The 15,691-nt window shown below is 41.1% G+C and overlaps 1 non-coding gene across 1 annotated transcript; it reads left to right on the top strand.

Moving 5' to 3' along the window:
- The first annotated feature begins 3,482 nt into the window (after nt 1–3,482).
- LOC141420049 (U6 spliceosomal RNA) lies at nt 3,483–3,587 on the top strand. Its single transcript, XR_012444757.1, has one exon. It is a non-coding gene; the product is annotated as a U6 spliceosomal RNA (small nuclear RNA).
- The last annotated feature ends 12,104 nt before the right edge of the window (nt 3,588–15,691 follow it).

The following is a 15,691-nucleotide window of genomic DNA, read 5'->3' as shown; positions in this document are numbered from 1 at the left end:
TTTAGGCAGGAGCCCTGTGGAGGGGGACCCCAGCAAGAGAGCTAGAGCCCATTGCCACACACAGGCTTGGGCTAGATATAAGGGGTTAGTGGAAAAGTACCAGGAAGGTCACTAAGGGACTTGGTTGCTGGGCAACAAAGAAAGAAAGTTGTAGTTAGGTCACTGTCTGCCCAACTGTCCTTGGCACCCATCCGGGGAGATAAATGTTAACAACTGTCCCTTTGTCAGTCTTTGGGGTTGAGTGGTGAGTTTCTAGTAAGCCATCTGCAAGGCGGGAGAGGGTCTGGCCCTAACATGGCTGTCCTCACTGTTAGCCCCAACAATTCTTCCTTAAATATTTGGTAGCCTTAAATATGACTCCTGTGGAGCCATCTGATCCAAAGACTTGGGGAGATTTATGATTACTGATTCAGTCTCACTGTTTGTTTTAGTGGGTTCAGGCTTTCTGTTTCCTGTTGTTTCAAGTTTGGTAGGATGTATAATTTTAGGAAATTTTTTTTGGTGGTACTGGTGTTTGAATTCAGGGCCTTGTGCTTGCTAGGCAGGTTCTCTACCATTTGAACCACATACCCAGCCCTTTTTTTCTTTAGCTATTTTTTGGATGGGTTGCGCATTTTTTCCCAGGCCTGGACTGTAATCCTCCTGGATAGGTGTCATGCCTAGCTGGAACTACAGGCACATGACACCACACCTAGCTTATTGGTTGAGATAGGGTCTCACTAACATTTTTCTCAGCCTGAACTTGAACTGCAACCCTCCTGACCTCCACTTCCCAAATAGCTGGAATTACAGGCATGAACCACCATACCTGGTTTGTTTTTAGGAATTTATCAATTTCTTCATTCATAATAGTCTCTTATGGGAGTAGAGGTATGCCTCAAGTGGTAGGGCAAAGCTTGGAGTTCAAATGCCAGTACCACCAAAACCATAATCTCTTAGTATCTTTTTTCCCTGTAATATTGTTTACAGTATATTCTCTTTCCTTCCTGATTATATTTGAGTCTTTTCTCCTTTTTTCATAGTCTGTTTGTCAGTTTTGCTTATCTTTTCAACAAATCAACTCAGTTTCATTGATTTTCCCTATTGTATTTCTACCTTTTATTTGCTTATTTCCTTTTTTTTCTTTTGGCAGTACTGGTATTTGAATTCAGGGCTTTGCACTTGTGAGACAGGTGCTCTACCTCTTGATACATACTTCCAGCCCTTTTTGCTCTGGTTAATATGAGGTAGGGTCTCACTTTTTGCCCAACTAGCCTGGACCACAATCTTTCTGCTGTAGCTGGGATGAAGTTGTGTGCACCATCATACCCAGCTTTTTTCCATTGAGATAGGGTCTGCAAACTTTTTTGCCTGAGCTGGCCTTGAACCATGATCCTCTCAATCTCTGCCTCCAGTGTAGCTTGGGATGACTGACATGTATCTCTGCATCCAGATATTGGTTGAGATGGGGTCTTGCTAACTTTTTGCCTAGGCTGGCCTCAAACTGATCCTCTTGATCCCAACCTCCCAAGTAGCTGGAATTATAGGCCTAAATCACCAACACATGGATATTTGTTTATTTCTGCTCCCACCTTTATTATTTTCTTCCTTCTAGCTTTGGATTTAGTTCTTTTTCTAGTTCTGTGAGTTATAAAATTAGATTGTTTAATTGAGACCTTTTTTTCTTTATGAATGTGTATGTTTAGCAATATAAACTTTCATGTTGGTAGTTCTTTGCTGCATCTGATAAATTTATACTGCATTTTTGTTTTCTGTCAAGATAATTTCTAGTTTCCCTTTTAATCTGCTCTTTTATGCAACTGTTACTCAAAATTGTGCTGTATGATTTCTATATATTTCTGAATTTTTCCATTTTTCTTTGTTACTGATTTCTAGTCTCATTCTACTCTTGTCAGAAAAGATACCAGGAATAATTTTAATCTTCTTAAATTTGTTAAGATTTGTTTTGTGATCTAACCTGTGATCTATTCTGGAGAATGTGTAGTGTGTGTATCCTTTTGCTATTAGATAGTGTCTTCATCTCTTCAGGCTGCTATAACAAAATATCATATTGAATAGCTAATCAATGACAGAATTTTATACTAATAAATCTGCAAACTGGAAGTCCAATATGAAGACACTAGCAGATTGAGAATCTGGTGAAAACCTTCATCCTTTTTCATCCTTGTTTGTTTTTTTCACTTTGTCCTCATAACTGGAAGGGGCAAAGGAGTTTTTTTTGTTGTTGTTGTTAACACAATTTTATTCATGATCATAATAATTCTGAATGACAGACAGAAGCAGTTTGGTTAGCAAACAAAGTTAGTTACTGTTTTTAAACAAGAACCCTAACTAGCACATTTTTGAAAAACTAATAAGCTAAAAGTAAATTGGTACCAGTATCATGAAATTTTTTAATAACTTTTCCTCTGTGACTTAATGATAATGGAAGTAACTTAATGATGTCCCTTAATGGAAATGACCTAATAGAAGTAATGTACTCTTCTACTGTTACATGGGTGGGATATATCAAAATTCTCTCAATGAATTTTCTTTAAATAGTTCTTTAAAGAAATCATCTAGAAGAAAAGCAGGAAATTCTTTTACAGAAACACTTCTGTGGAAGCTTTTTTTTTGTTTTGGGTGCAAGTGTGCCTGACTGCCAATGTCACATTACATTTCTCATGTTTTGTCATGGTTTCTCCAGAGAAAGTCCTCTTGTGAAACACCATGCAGCGTACAAATATCCATAGGAGGGAACACTTTTATTCTGCTACCATAATAAGCAAGTGACAATACCTTGTGCTTTTCCATCCTTGTGATGGTGAAGAGTCATATTTTATGTAGATATTAATTTCAGATAATATTATGAAAATCATGGATAGCAAAAAACCTTGGACAGCTATACAGTTGCAAGTAAACACACAAAGCAGTATTTTGTGTACAAGAAGGGGAATGATATATGTATATAATAGAATAATATATAATAAGAAAACATTCAATATAAAGTTTAATGGTATTTTAATTATATATGAGAGAAGAGAATTAAATGTCATGTGAGAATATATATTTCAAGTAATTTAAGGTAACATATTTGAGGGTACAGTTTGGTAGGTTGCAGTGAGGATGTCTAGAACAGGAGCTCTTATTCAAGGCTCCACAAGTTTTCAGAGACAGATGAATTAGCAAAGTTGTAATCTCATACAGATTAAATATGCAAATACCAAAATACAAAGGGCTGAAGCAATCTCAAAGTTAGTGAGATTTGGAATCAGTGACAGATGGTAATTTGAGTGGGAGAAGTTCAAGTTAAAGAGAAAATGACATGATGTAGTTGTTGAGAACAAAATTTGTGAACAGAATTCACCTTTGTCAATTTCTGAATGAGTCAATGTGTCTTTGCCTTACAAGATAATTTTTAAAGCCTAAGGAAAAAACCCCCTACCCTTCCCCTTCAGTCTTTATTTAGGGTAAAATTCATGCAGTCAAAAGACCCTGATAGTGCCCGCTCCAGCAGTGCATATACTAAAATTGGAACGATGCAGAGAAGATTAGTATGGCCCCTGTGCTAGAATAACATGCAAATTTGTGAAGCATTCCATATTTTTCTGTCTCAGGGCTACAGGAGGCAGGAGAGGTAAGGAAACTGTTAGAGAATGAAAAATATTGAACCAATCCCTCTGTACATGAATATAATGTACTGCATAGTAAGCTGCTGAATATTAGGGGAACATGGTGATAGAGAAAGTGTAAGTAATGGGGGGTTAATTTGACTAAAGCACAATATATACAGGCCTGAAGTACAAGGTGAAACCCCCTTGGACTATCAATATACACTTAAAAAATTGAGTGGCAGGAGGGTGGGCATCAGCGTGAGGGGAGTGGACATAAGGAAAGGGTGAATGAGGGTGAATATGGTGGATGTCTTTTCTATCTCTGTGTGAACAGAAGAATGAAACATTTTGAAATTGTTCTAAGAAGGGGAAGAAGGCTAATGATGGAGGGGTAAATCTAACTAAGGTATACTGTAAGCACATATGTAAATATTACATTGTGCCCCATCTGGACAACTATTTTATGCTAATAGAAAATTTAAAAGGCCCCAATAATTCTGGGATGTTCTTCGGCAGGAGGCAGATTTTCATAACTCCTTTTCCATTTCTTGCCCTCACCAGGGATCAGGTATGGGTCCTGGGTGACAGGACCAGTTTCTTTCCATGAAAAATTTACATCTTCAGCTTAATATTTCTCTGTATAAAATTCTGAATTGGTGACATAAAACACCTTAGGGTCATTGTCATTAGAAAAATTAAGGATCCTGTGCTCATCTTCCTTGCCTATTGCACGTAGACAGCCTCTTATGTAGGAGTGTCCCTTACTGCCCTATCAGTACTTTGGGAGTCACAATAGTAATTCATGTCTCAGCTAACCATAGCCAACTGTATGAATCAAATTATTTTTGCTCACACCTCAGTTACCTTCAACTTAAGGCTGAATAGGCAGTTTCTTGGCTAGAGAACCTCTCAGGGCAGAGTTATCCTTGTACACACTCCCTGTAGTTCATATTGCCCAAAGAAGGATTTAATGGAACCCTAGTCATATATGATTAAGATATTTTAAAATGAAATAACCAGATCAATGATGTGCACATCATCTTGGGTGAACTGAATTTTGTAATTTCCCTAAACTCCTCCAAGTTACACTGGTAAGACTCTCAGTGAACAAGTGCTAAGTGACTTTAAACTTATTATATATACAAATACACACACACACACACACACACACACACACACACACGTTCTAGTCTAACCCTGTCTGAAATAACCACTTTGTGTAGAAGACAGAACAGTAGGTAATGTTACTAACCTTGGGATTATCCCTGTGATAAGATGTAATGAGATTCTGAAGATGGGGGATTTTCTCACATTGTTATTAGTGCATATTAATTGTACAATGTGAGGAGTTTCATTTTGATGTTTCCATACATGAATATAATTTACTTTGATTAGATTCATCCTATAGGAGGTTTTTTTGTTGTTGGTTTGTTTGGGGTATTTTTGTTTTGGTTCTTATTTTGTTTGTTTGGATGGTTGGTTTTTTGAGACAGGTTTCACTATGTAGTCTACACTGGCTTCAAACTCCTGATCTTCTGGCCTCAGCTTCCTGAGTGCTCAGATTATAGGCATGTGCCACCATTCCCTGCTAAATAAAGTTTTAAGTACTTGAAATAATACTGTTACATTCAGGATTTGGTGAAATATTTTTCTTTGGGGCACTAAGTTTATAAACCAGGCACTTCATATGCAAACATGGATGGTGAAACTTGCATATCATATCTGACTAAGCCCAAATAGGTGGTCTTGTTTTATGGACATAAAATAGGACAAAACTCCAAACATTGTTGGCCCATCTGTGTCTGGAAGGCTGCTTTCCCTTCATTGTCCTACTTAAATCTAGACAAGGATGTGAGTATCCTTCTTCACTGGGTCTTAGTTTCTTTTGAAATATTTTAGAAAGTCAAAAATTAGTGAAGGAGGAGAGGGAAAGACTTGCCTCCTGGTGGAGGTGGAGCCCTTGGTTCCTGCTGACAGAGGGCACAGGGTTTCTATTAAGGCATGTAGAAAGTGTGACCTGTAGGCAATGCTTCCAAAGAGACTTGAAAGATAGTGTGAAGGTTTAATAGGAACAAGTCAGAATATTATCATCCTGGCTCATCCGACACTTAAGAAGGGCAAAAGTTAAGTGAATGATTAATCACAGTCCTAAAGATCTCTGTTTCTTTTAGAAGACAGAATATCTTAATTTCCCCCCAAACCAAGACACTAATTGATTTGCTAGAGGCTTTCTATGTTGTCACATTTAAGGATAATACTTTTTTGTAGTATGCCTTATCTTTCCTATTTCATTCCTGGCCTCTGCCTGCCTCCACCCTCCTCTTTCTCTCTCCCTCGCCCTCTCTCTCCCTCTCCCCCTCTGCCTTTGTTTCTCTCTTTCTTCCTCATCTCTCCTGGGTCTGGTTGGGTTTATCCATTTTATTGATTTCTCTAAAAGTCAGTTTTTTGTTCCATTGATGTTCTTTTTTTTAAAGCAGGAAAGACTTTTAAAAAATCCTATTATTGTCGTACTGAGGGTACATTGTGACATTTACAAAAGTTATTACAATACATCATAGTTGAATTTACCCCCTCCATCATTCTCCTTTAGCCTCCCCTCGTTCTTAGAATAGTTCAACAGGTCTCATTTTTCCATTTTCATACATGAGTACATAATATTCCCACCATATTCACCCTCCTACATCCTTTCCTTACATCCTCCCTGCTCTCTCTGGTACCAACCCCCAGGACCTGTTTTTACCTTCCTGTCCTTTGTTTTTGAAGAAAGGAAGAAGGAATGAGCAATAATAACTGAGACTAATTTAAAAAGTATAAACATAAAAAATAGGGTAAATAAATTATGCTATTTTTGATTCTCTGAAAAATGATTAATAAGCCTGGTGAAGAAAAGCAGATGGGAGGGGTGTTTGGCTTAGTGTTCAGGGCTTGCCTGTCATTTATGAGGCCTTGTATTTGATCCCCAGCACCACACACACTAGAAAAGGGAGGGAATGAGATATGAAGCATACCCAGGCACTGAAAAAGAGTAAAATAATTATGAGAAAATATGGGGCTTGTTTTTGCAGTGCTGTGGCTCATGCCCAGGACCTCGGGTATGCTAGGCAAGTGCTCTACCACTGAGTTTTATCCCCACCCCTGATGTGCAGCTTTTTTTCTTTTTTTGGTGGGAGTAGAGTTTGAACTCAGGGCTTCACACTTGCAAAGCAGGCATCCTATAGCTTGAGCTACACCTCCAGTCCATTTTGCTCTGGTTATTTTGGAGATGGGGTCTTGTGACGTATTTGCTCAGGGTTGGCCTTGAATTGTGATCCTCCTGATCTCAGCTTCCCAAGTAGCTAGGATTATGGATGTGAGCCACTGGCACTCAGCTTGTGCAGCTTTTTAAAAATTTGTTTTTTTTTGCTGTAGGGTCTTGTTATATGGCCCAAACTGACCTCAAACTCACTCAGTAGCTCAGGCTGGTGTCAAATTCACAATCTTCCTGCCTCAGTGTCCTGAGTGCTGGGATTGCAGCTGTGCACCACCATAGAAAGGTTATTTAATTTGTTTAATTTGTTTAATTTGTTAAATACCAGGACAAGATGGCATCCAAGAATACACAATGCAGCATTGTTTGTAATAGAGAAAAACTGAGTCAACTCAAATGTCCATCAGTGAGTGAAGGGATAAATTGTGGTAGAGTTGTACAGTGAGGTACAATAGTTAACATACATAAACCAGAAGTGTATGTATCAAAATAGTAAATATAAAAGTACAATAGTGAACAAAGTGATTTTCAAAGGGATATATAATGCATATATATGAAACTTTCCTCTTTTTTTGTTTTGGCAGTGCTGGAGAATCAAATCCAGGGCCATCTGCATGCTAGTCAAATGCCCTACTACTGGGCTACAGCCCCAGCCCAACTCTTGACATTTTAAACGTGATAAAACTGTGTTGCAAGGGGTTGGGTGTGTAGCTCAGTGGGAGGAATGCCTGTTTAGCCTTGGATTCAACCCCAGCACCAAAACAAAAATCTCTATGTCACTATGAATGCAAGCATATAATTTAAAACATTTTTTAAAACTTTGATTTATTTCTGGGAAAGGGAGGAAGAGAGACAATCAAGGATGAATACATAGGGGGCTTCAACTGTATTTGTAATGTTTTGTTCATTCAAAAAATGGAAGTTGGGCTAGGGATGTCTTTCAGGGCTTGTGTAGCAGGCACAAGACCCTGGTGTTTTTCCAACACCACAAGGGAAAAAAAAGGAATAAAAAAATGAATTACAGAATATTTTCACATAAATAGAATAGAAACTTCACATACTGAAACTTATGTACTACTTGTCAATATTGATACAAAATGGTGAGTAAAATATAAGCAAACAGGATCTACCAACACTCAAAGGGTCATTAAAATAATGAAAGGTAATATAGCAAGATATTAAAATTCAACAAAACTGATTGTTAGTACCTTAGTTTTTGAAGCTTTATTTTTTTTAAATTGTAAACTGACAAATGGTAGTGGGGTACAAAGTGATGTTATGATTGATCAATACAATGTGATAATTAAATCAATTAACATTTCTTCACATACTTTTGTGGTGAGAATATTTGAAATTTACTCACATTGGTTTTGAAAATGTACAACACCTTATTATTTATTATATTCACCATGCTGTGCATTATATGCCATGGGAAAAAAACTTTGATTCCTCTTATCTAATTGAGGCTTCTACCCTTTGAAGACCACCTCCCCATTCTTTTCTTTTTAAGGTACAAAGCTCGTTTTATTTTATGTTCAATATAAAGCTTTTTGAAGCTTTTATGTTGCAAGAAGGTTTTTGTTTTGCTACTTTTTTAAGTTTTGTAATGGCCATTTATTTTATTTTTCTTTAAAAAAATTCTTTTATTGTTGTACTGGGGTACATTGTGACATTTACCAAAGTCATCTCCCCATTTTTTTCTTTGTCTCTACTGTTTTTTATAATTTCAAAAGAGAAAAAAATTGCATCAGGAGCACATGTATTCAGACTTGAGATCTTAGTGACCTTTAAGTTACAGATGATTCCAATGTTAAAACTAGTCTACCTCATTTAATTTCATGAAGCCTGTATAATCTTTTTTAAGCCTACATAATCTTAACACTTAATTCTTATATTGTACACAAAAGAGAAAACTATAGCTTAATCTCATATACAAATATAGCAGTTAAAATCTTTTGTAAAATGTTAGCAAATAGAATTCAATGGATCAAAAGAATAAAATGCTGCTAGTAAGGAGTTTTTTTTCAGTACTGGAGATTGAACTCATGGCCTAATACTTGCTAGGCAAGTGCTCTATCACTTCAGCCATGCTCCCAGTCTGCAAGTAAATAGGTTATGATTTAAGAGTTTAAGAATAGACCTGGGAGTAAAGCTCAGTGGCAGACCACTTGTCTAGCATGTGTGAAGCCCTGGGTTCAATATTGAGTGCTGCAAAAAAGAATTAAAGAAAATTCCATATCACAAAACCTATCAATAAACCATATGATCATATCAGTAGATACTGAGAAAATACTTGATGAAACTCGGCAACTACTCCTAATTAAAAAATAAAAGTAACGTAAAAATATAAGGAAATTACTTAATTTTAAACTACTTGTAAAACAAAACCAAAAGCCAGTAAAAACAATGTAAGCTCCTACACAATAAAGCTATTTTTGTGAAAATCCAATATAAGGCAGTGAAGACTTACACTTTTTTCAATGTTGTTATTTTAGTAAAATCAATAAGATAAAACAGAACTGTACAAACATGTGAAAGAGATAACTTTATCTCTTCCTGCTGATGATAGAATGTATTCTTGGAAAACATGAATCTCTCATTTCTTCTCTGATATGGGATGGTATAGTGGAAGCCTAAGTCTTCATTTGTACTCCGACTTTTTCAGAGCAATGACTGCCTCAAGACAGCAGAGCAAGACTGCAGCCAACCCATGTGACACTAAAAGCATATGAAGATTGTAAGTTATTGCTGAATTAAGACCATGCCACGTGTGGAAAGGAAAGATTTATTAAGATCCAGACTGCCTCCCCAAGGTCAGGGAGCAGCGACTTGGGTGAATTGGGTACTGGGCTTTATAGGAGGGGCCAAGCCATGGGGGAGGGAGAGAGTCTCTGGTCTCTGATTATCTGTGATCACCAGATGGAACAGGTCAACATGCCTGGCTAGTTGAGTAACTGGAAGTTCCTGAGGTGTTTTGCAAGCAGAGAAACAAACAGGGGAGTTGGGCAAGCAGTCATAAATCAGGGGGTCTGGTTTTGGTGCTAGCCTTGGGACCTTCCACCTGCCCCAAGAATGCCAGGGACCTAACATTCCAGCCTTTTGTTGGTATTATGGGCGCCGATTGATCTAGTTGCTTTGTGTTGAGTGGGGGCATCATTAAAGGGGGGTTCAGCTGGAATTTGGAAATTTGTGAGGTCCCCAGGTGCAGAGGCTGACAGTTTGTCCCAGGCTTCATTTGCAGAAAAGGCCAGTTGTTGGAGAAAGTTGTAGTAGCATCTGGTGGGAAGTCTGTCTGCTGAGTTCCTTGATGATCTTAGAGGCATCTAAGGTTAAAGAGCATTTTCCTGGTTTAAGGGTTTGCATTTCCATAGCATCATTACATGTGCAGCTGTTTTTCTTTCTATAGTAGCCTCTGTAATGGACCTAATAGATCGTATAACCAAGGGAAGGGGGCAGGGAAGTAGTATGCATGCTCCCAGAATTAAACTCACTGCCCCTACCAGTGTTTTAAATCCACCTATGGCAGAAAACCATCTTCCAAACAAGTTATTAGGATCCCAGCTTTTCCAAGTCTGGATGGGGACATGGGCAAGCTTTGTCATTCCCTCAGTGATCTCCTCTATGGATTTTCCTTCATCATCAATCTGCAAGCAGCAGTTGCTCAGGTTAAATTTTCCACAAACTCCTCCCTCAGAGATTAGCAAATAGTCCAAAGCCAAGCAGTTTTGGTAGATTGCATTGCACATCTTAGTGCCTTGTTTTGCCAGCAAATTGAGGGCTCTTGCAGTCTCATTAGTAATAATTTATACAACAACCTGCAGCCTGATGATGTGGTTGAGCATATATATAGGGGTGCAGTAGCCCCGAGACCCGTCCTCTGCTCAAGTGGTAGGACCATAGTACTGGATGATTCGCTCAGGGGGATATTCATCATCCTTTCAAGTGCCTATTTGTAAGGTTCCCTGTTTTTTTCTATTTAATCTTTGTTCATATATGGGGACTCCCAGGTTTTCACCTTGTTCAAGGGGGAGCAAGAAGAAAGATGGTCTGATGGAGCCCAGCACACAAGACCCAAACCAGTTTCTAGGCAACACTGTATAGGCTTGCCTTCCACAGATCCAATACAGCCCCCTGGGAGCCTTCCAGTTTTTATCTGTAGTAAGATCATCCCATGCTGTTTTGAGATTAGAAAAGTTGGCCAGTGGGTGAGGCTGGGGTTCTGTATGGTTTGGGGTACCCCACCACTTAGTCTGTTGGGCTCTGTCATTGTAAAACTTCTGTCCTAGACAAGTTAGGTCCCCCACTAGGGTGGAGAATTTTTTTCCATGGCGGGAGATACAGTAATTCCCAATAATGGAAGTTTTAAGGAGCCAGATGCCTGTCCTGTGTCGTGGGAAGTCAACTTTCATTGAAAGGCACTCATGGGTCTAACTCCCTTGCCTCCCAGGGCCAGTGGTCTCCCATGTTGGCTCCCTCGCACACATAGCATAAAGTGACATTTAGTGTCTGGGCTATAGATTCGGCCAGTGTGAGGAACAAGTTTTTTAGTTGTAACAGAAATGGGGAATTTATCTGGCATTTCCTCATAAAAGGAGTGGAAGACCTGGTATGGGGAACTCTCATGGGTAACAGGTGGTAACTTAAGGTGTAACAGAGTCCCAGGGTCAAAGCCTTGGCCATCCATCCTTATGCAAATTATCTGTCCTTGTGTCCAATCAGATGGATTAAGTACAGTAAAATTTACAGGGTTACAGGTGCCTTGACTACAGTTAGGGGTAGTAGTGCCCTTTTGAAGGAGAGCTAAGTGTGTAGCCCCGTGCCATGTGACCCATGAAACAAAACTCCAATAAGGGTAAAAATTATAACCCTCATTATTACATCAGGAGTTGTCTCCCCGGCACATATATTTTTCATTTGATGTAGAGGTCCTTTCCCAACCCAGGCCCCCACAGCCACAGCCTGTACCTCCACATAGTTTGTCTATGGCCACACAAGCATCAAACAATAATGACACTGGTTTTTCAGGATCGAACACCTGGGTGCGAGTAACAATGTTCCCAGCGAGGTGGCCACTCCTGAGTTCTAACCATTGCTCCACAGGGTGATAAGTGGAGTTGAAGCAGGTAAATTGATTATCACACTCGATAGATGGTGTGATTGTGAGTGCATGACCCGATAACAGAGCCTGCACAGGAATAGTAAGTGTGGAACAGTAAAGTCTTAGTAACAATATGTCCTGCCCATGCAATGCGCTTGCATGGGTCACAAGAGGAGGATTTCTGGGCTGTGAAGGGAAAGCAGATCGGAGCCAGGTGAGGACTAAGAGCTTATGTAGGAGTGGAAGAGGGAGAGAGTTTACAGGAGAGGCATAGCTGCGTGGTGCCCAGTGGTATGCAAGAGTACTCATCCTTTCTTGTAGTGGAAGAGCCAGAAGTTGGTGGGCAATGTTTTATCCTTGAGAGGTGCTGTCACTGGGGGATCCTGTTGAGCTTGACAGTGGTGGGTGTTGTGAGGATGACCAGATGAGGGCCAGTCCAATGAGGTCCCAGCGGAGAGGGTCAAAGGTCCTTGAGGAGAGCAAGATCCCCTGGTTTAATTGAAATTGTTATAAGGCCCTTGGAGGGGTGGGGCAGGATCTGGTCTGCCTTCTGTCTGAGAAGTTCCCAGAGGAGGTTAAGATAAGGTAGGTAGTCAGCCAGAGGAGCAGAGTCTGTTGGAGGCAAGTTTTCTAAGAGAAATGGGTGGCCATACATTATTTAAAAGGGGCTCAAAAAGGAAGGGCTTTAGGGAGCCTGTCCCTTTAAGACCACACTTAGGTAGGTGACCTGTGGGAGACATAATTGAAACTTCACTTTAGAGACTTTGTATCCCTGGAGGCCAGAAAGTTTTAAAAAGGACTTAGTTGCCCTGAAGATAAGGGGCTCTGTGGCTCTGCATTGAAGAAGGGTGGCTTCTGGGTAGTGCCAATCTAGTAAGTCTCTAGTTAGAGCCTGTCTACAAAGATGAGGGCTGTCTTTAAATTCTTGTGGCAAAACTGACCAGGTTGGTTGCTATGAAGCATTTGTGGGACCTTTAAAGGCAAATAGAGGGTGAATGTCAGAATGGAGGTTAAACATAGCACTTTTGGATAAAAGAGAGATTTAGCTCATTATTTTACATAAACACAGAACACAGTTATAAGGTGGTCATTTAAGAGATCTTTGCATGAGCCAATACGTAAATGAACTCTGATTTAGTAGTACTTAAAGCTTGACAAGATCAACAGAAAACACAAGTCCTATAACAGCTTTTTGTAGATGTTATTCAGAGCAGAATAGTATTAAGATAACTTTGTTATTTTATAGACATAGAGAATTTGATTTTAGTTTGACATGACCTTAAAAATATGTTTTAGGCAGCTCTTAGATTATAGTTAACTTTAACTTTATCATATATTGGAGTTTATCTATAAATAAAATTGTCTTTTCTTTTTTTTTGGCTGGTGGAGGAGACTGTCCACCCCCACCATGGAGATCTGTGAAAGATAAAGCTTACCTGAAAAGTCAGGTAGCAACCAAGTAGGTGTTTGAGGCCCACCTGCTACTTGGACGGCTACCCTGGGCTCCTCCGAGTTGATCTTGAAGGGGGCCAAGGTCCTAGGGCCACATTGGTCTTCTGCCACCAGGCCCAAGAGGTCTGTGAGGCCTTCACTCTGTTGAGAGTGGGAGTGGGAAACTGACCTACCTTGCAGAGACAAAGAGGAGCAGTTGTCCTCCAGCGTCCACTCTGGCCACATTGTGGACAGGGTCCTGGCGCCGTCAAGGTGAAGGGCAGTGTTTTGCCCAGTGTTCTGTCTGGTTGCACTTGAAGCAGGCCCTGGAGGTGTGCGTTGTTGTCTGGCCTGTCTCGAAGTTGGAGGAGGTGGCCTCAGGGCAGCCGCCAAGAGCTGGGCCTTTCATTGGTTTAAAACCTCATCTCAGTTATTAAATACCTTAAATGCCATTTTCACAAGATCTCCCGGGAGGGTTTGAGGACCGCCTTCTGCCTGTTTAAGTTTTTTCTTTTTTGAATATTAGGGAAGAATTGGGAAATAAAATGAGAGTTGAGAATAATTGGGTTAGGTATTTAAATTCTTTAATATAAGAGGCTGAGTCATTAGAGAAGGAGCCAAGTCTCTTTTCAATTTGAGAGAGATCAGTCATGAAAAAGGGCACATGGACTCTGATAATGTCATCAGCTCCTGCCACCTCCCAGAGTGGTGCAGGTGGGCTGAGTGTGCTTGGGAGGAGGTATGGGAGTGGGTATGGGATGCAGGTGGGTAGGAGAAGGGTGAGGGAGTAGCAGGGGCTGAGGGCAAAGCTGGCGGTGTTGGTTCCTGAGGAGCCAATGGCTCAGGGTCAATAGTGACTACTGTAGAAGGAGAATAGGGTGGCGGCTGTTTGGGAGAGCCAGCAGGGGTGGAAGAAGGGGATCTGAGTCATGGGAGGATAAGGTGGGAGAAGAGATTGACGTAGAGTACTGGCTGGAGGAGTTGGGAGGTGGGCAGACAGAGCACGTGAGGTCACGAGTATGAGAGTTCAGTGGGAGGGAGAGACACAGACTTTGAGAGGGGGTTTGTTGCTGGCAAGGAGGATTTGAACAGCATTACAAGATTGGAGCAGGGAGAGCTGAGAGCAGAGAGAAAGGAAAGCTTGGACGAATGGAATTTTGGATCACTTGCCATTGTGGTGGCAGAAATTGTCAAGACCTACAAGTGTATGAAAATCAGAAATACCTCACCAGGACTCTCCACTGCCAAACTTAAGCCAAAACCAAGGGCAGAGCATCCCATGGGGACACAACAGAGGTGGCTAGAACTCCCAGGGCAGCCAGCCACACACTCACACCTACACTTTAAAAAAAAAAAGAAGTACCATTTTCAGGCCATTGTGAAAGATTGTCTAGCTTGTACTGAGGCCAACCGGTGTTGCAGTAATAAATCAGTTGCTTAGGTTATATATCATCTTGGAGACCAAGGGGGAGGGTGCTGAGAAGGCATCCCAGTGGATGTGTCTCATGTAGAAAGAGAGAGAGAGAGAGAGAGAGAGAGAGGCAGGTGCCTTGGTGAGTTTACTCTTCAGGCCAATATAGATCTACGTCAAGATCTAGCCTCCCTTACGTGACTCAGGCAAGGAGAGCAGAATCGTCTGGTTGCCGTTTGGTCATAGTAAGCTGGAGGGGCTGTCGAGCCCTCACCTTGGGCAGAGGAAAGGAAAGCAGAGAGGGAGAGAGAGAGAGAGAGAGAGTGAGATGGAGGGGGAAGTGTAAGTGTCACCCGAATGGGTTCCCAAGGGCGGGCATCCCCGGCCTGGGTTGCCATCCGTAGAGAATACCCAACAGGTTAGCCAGGCGTCCCCGTGCTAAGCGGAGGGGCGCCCCAGTGGGCGTAGGAGGCGTGCCTGGCCCGGTGCCACGACTACCAGACCAGACAGAGCAGGCATCCCCGAAGAGGGTGACACTTACCAAGCCTGAAGAGTAGGTCAGGTGGACAGTAGTGGAAGAGAAAGGCTAATGATGGATGGGAAAGCCGGCAAGGCAGTAAGGTCCGAAATCCACAGTCCAGAGGCACATGGAGTCAATTCAGCAGTCTGGGTTCAGGAGAGGGCAGGACATGAAAGCCAAGGGACCAGCCCTGGGCCGGAGCATCCTGTAACCTGTCCCGGGTTTCAGCACCAGATGTAAGGTACTGCAGAATTAAGACCACTCCACGTGTGGAAAGGGAAGATTTATTAAGATCAAGACAGCATGGCTGCCCCCCCCATCAGGGAGCAGCGACTTGGGTGAATTGGGTAGTGGGCTTTATAGGAGCGGCCAAGCCATGGGGGAGGGAGAG

This window comes from Castor canadensis, chromosome X, assembly GCF_047511655.1.
Source record: "Castor canadensis chromosome X, mCasCan1.hap1v2, whole genome shotgun sequence".
Taxonomy (NCBI): domain Eukaryota; kingdom Metazoa; phylum Chordata; class Mammalia; order Rodentia; family Castoridae; genus Castor; species Castor canadensis.
The sequence above is the reverse complement of the archived record's forward strand: the minus strand, read 5'-3'. Positions and strand labels throughout refer to the sequence as shown.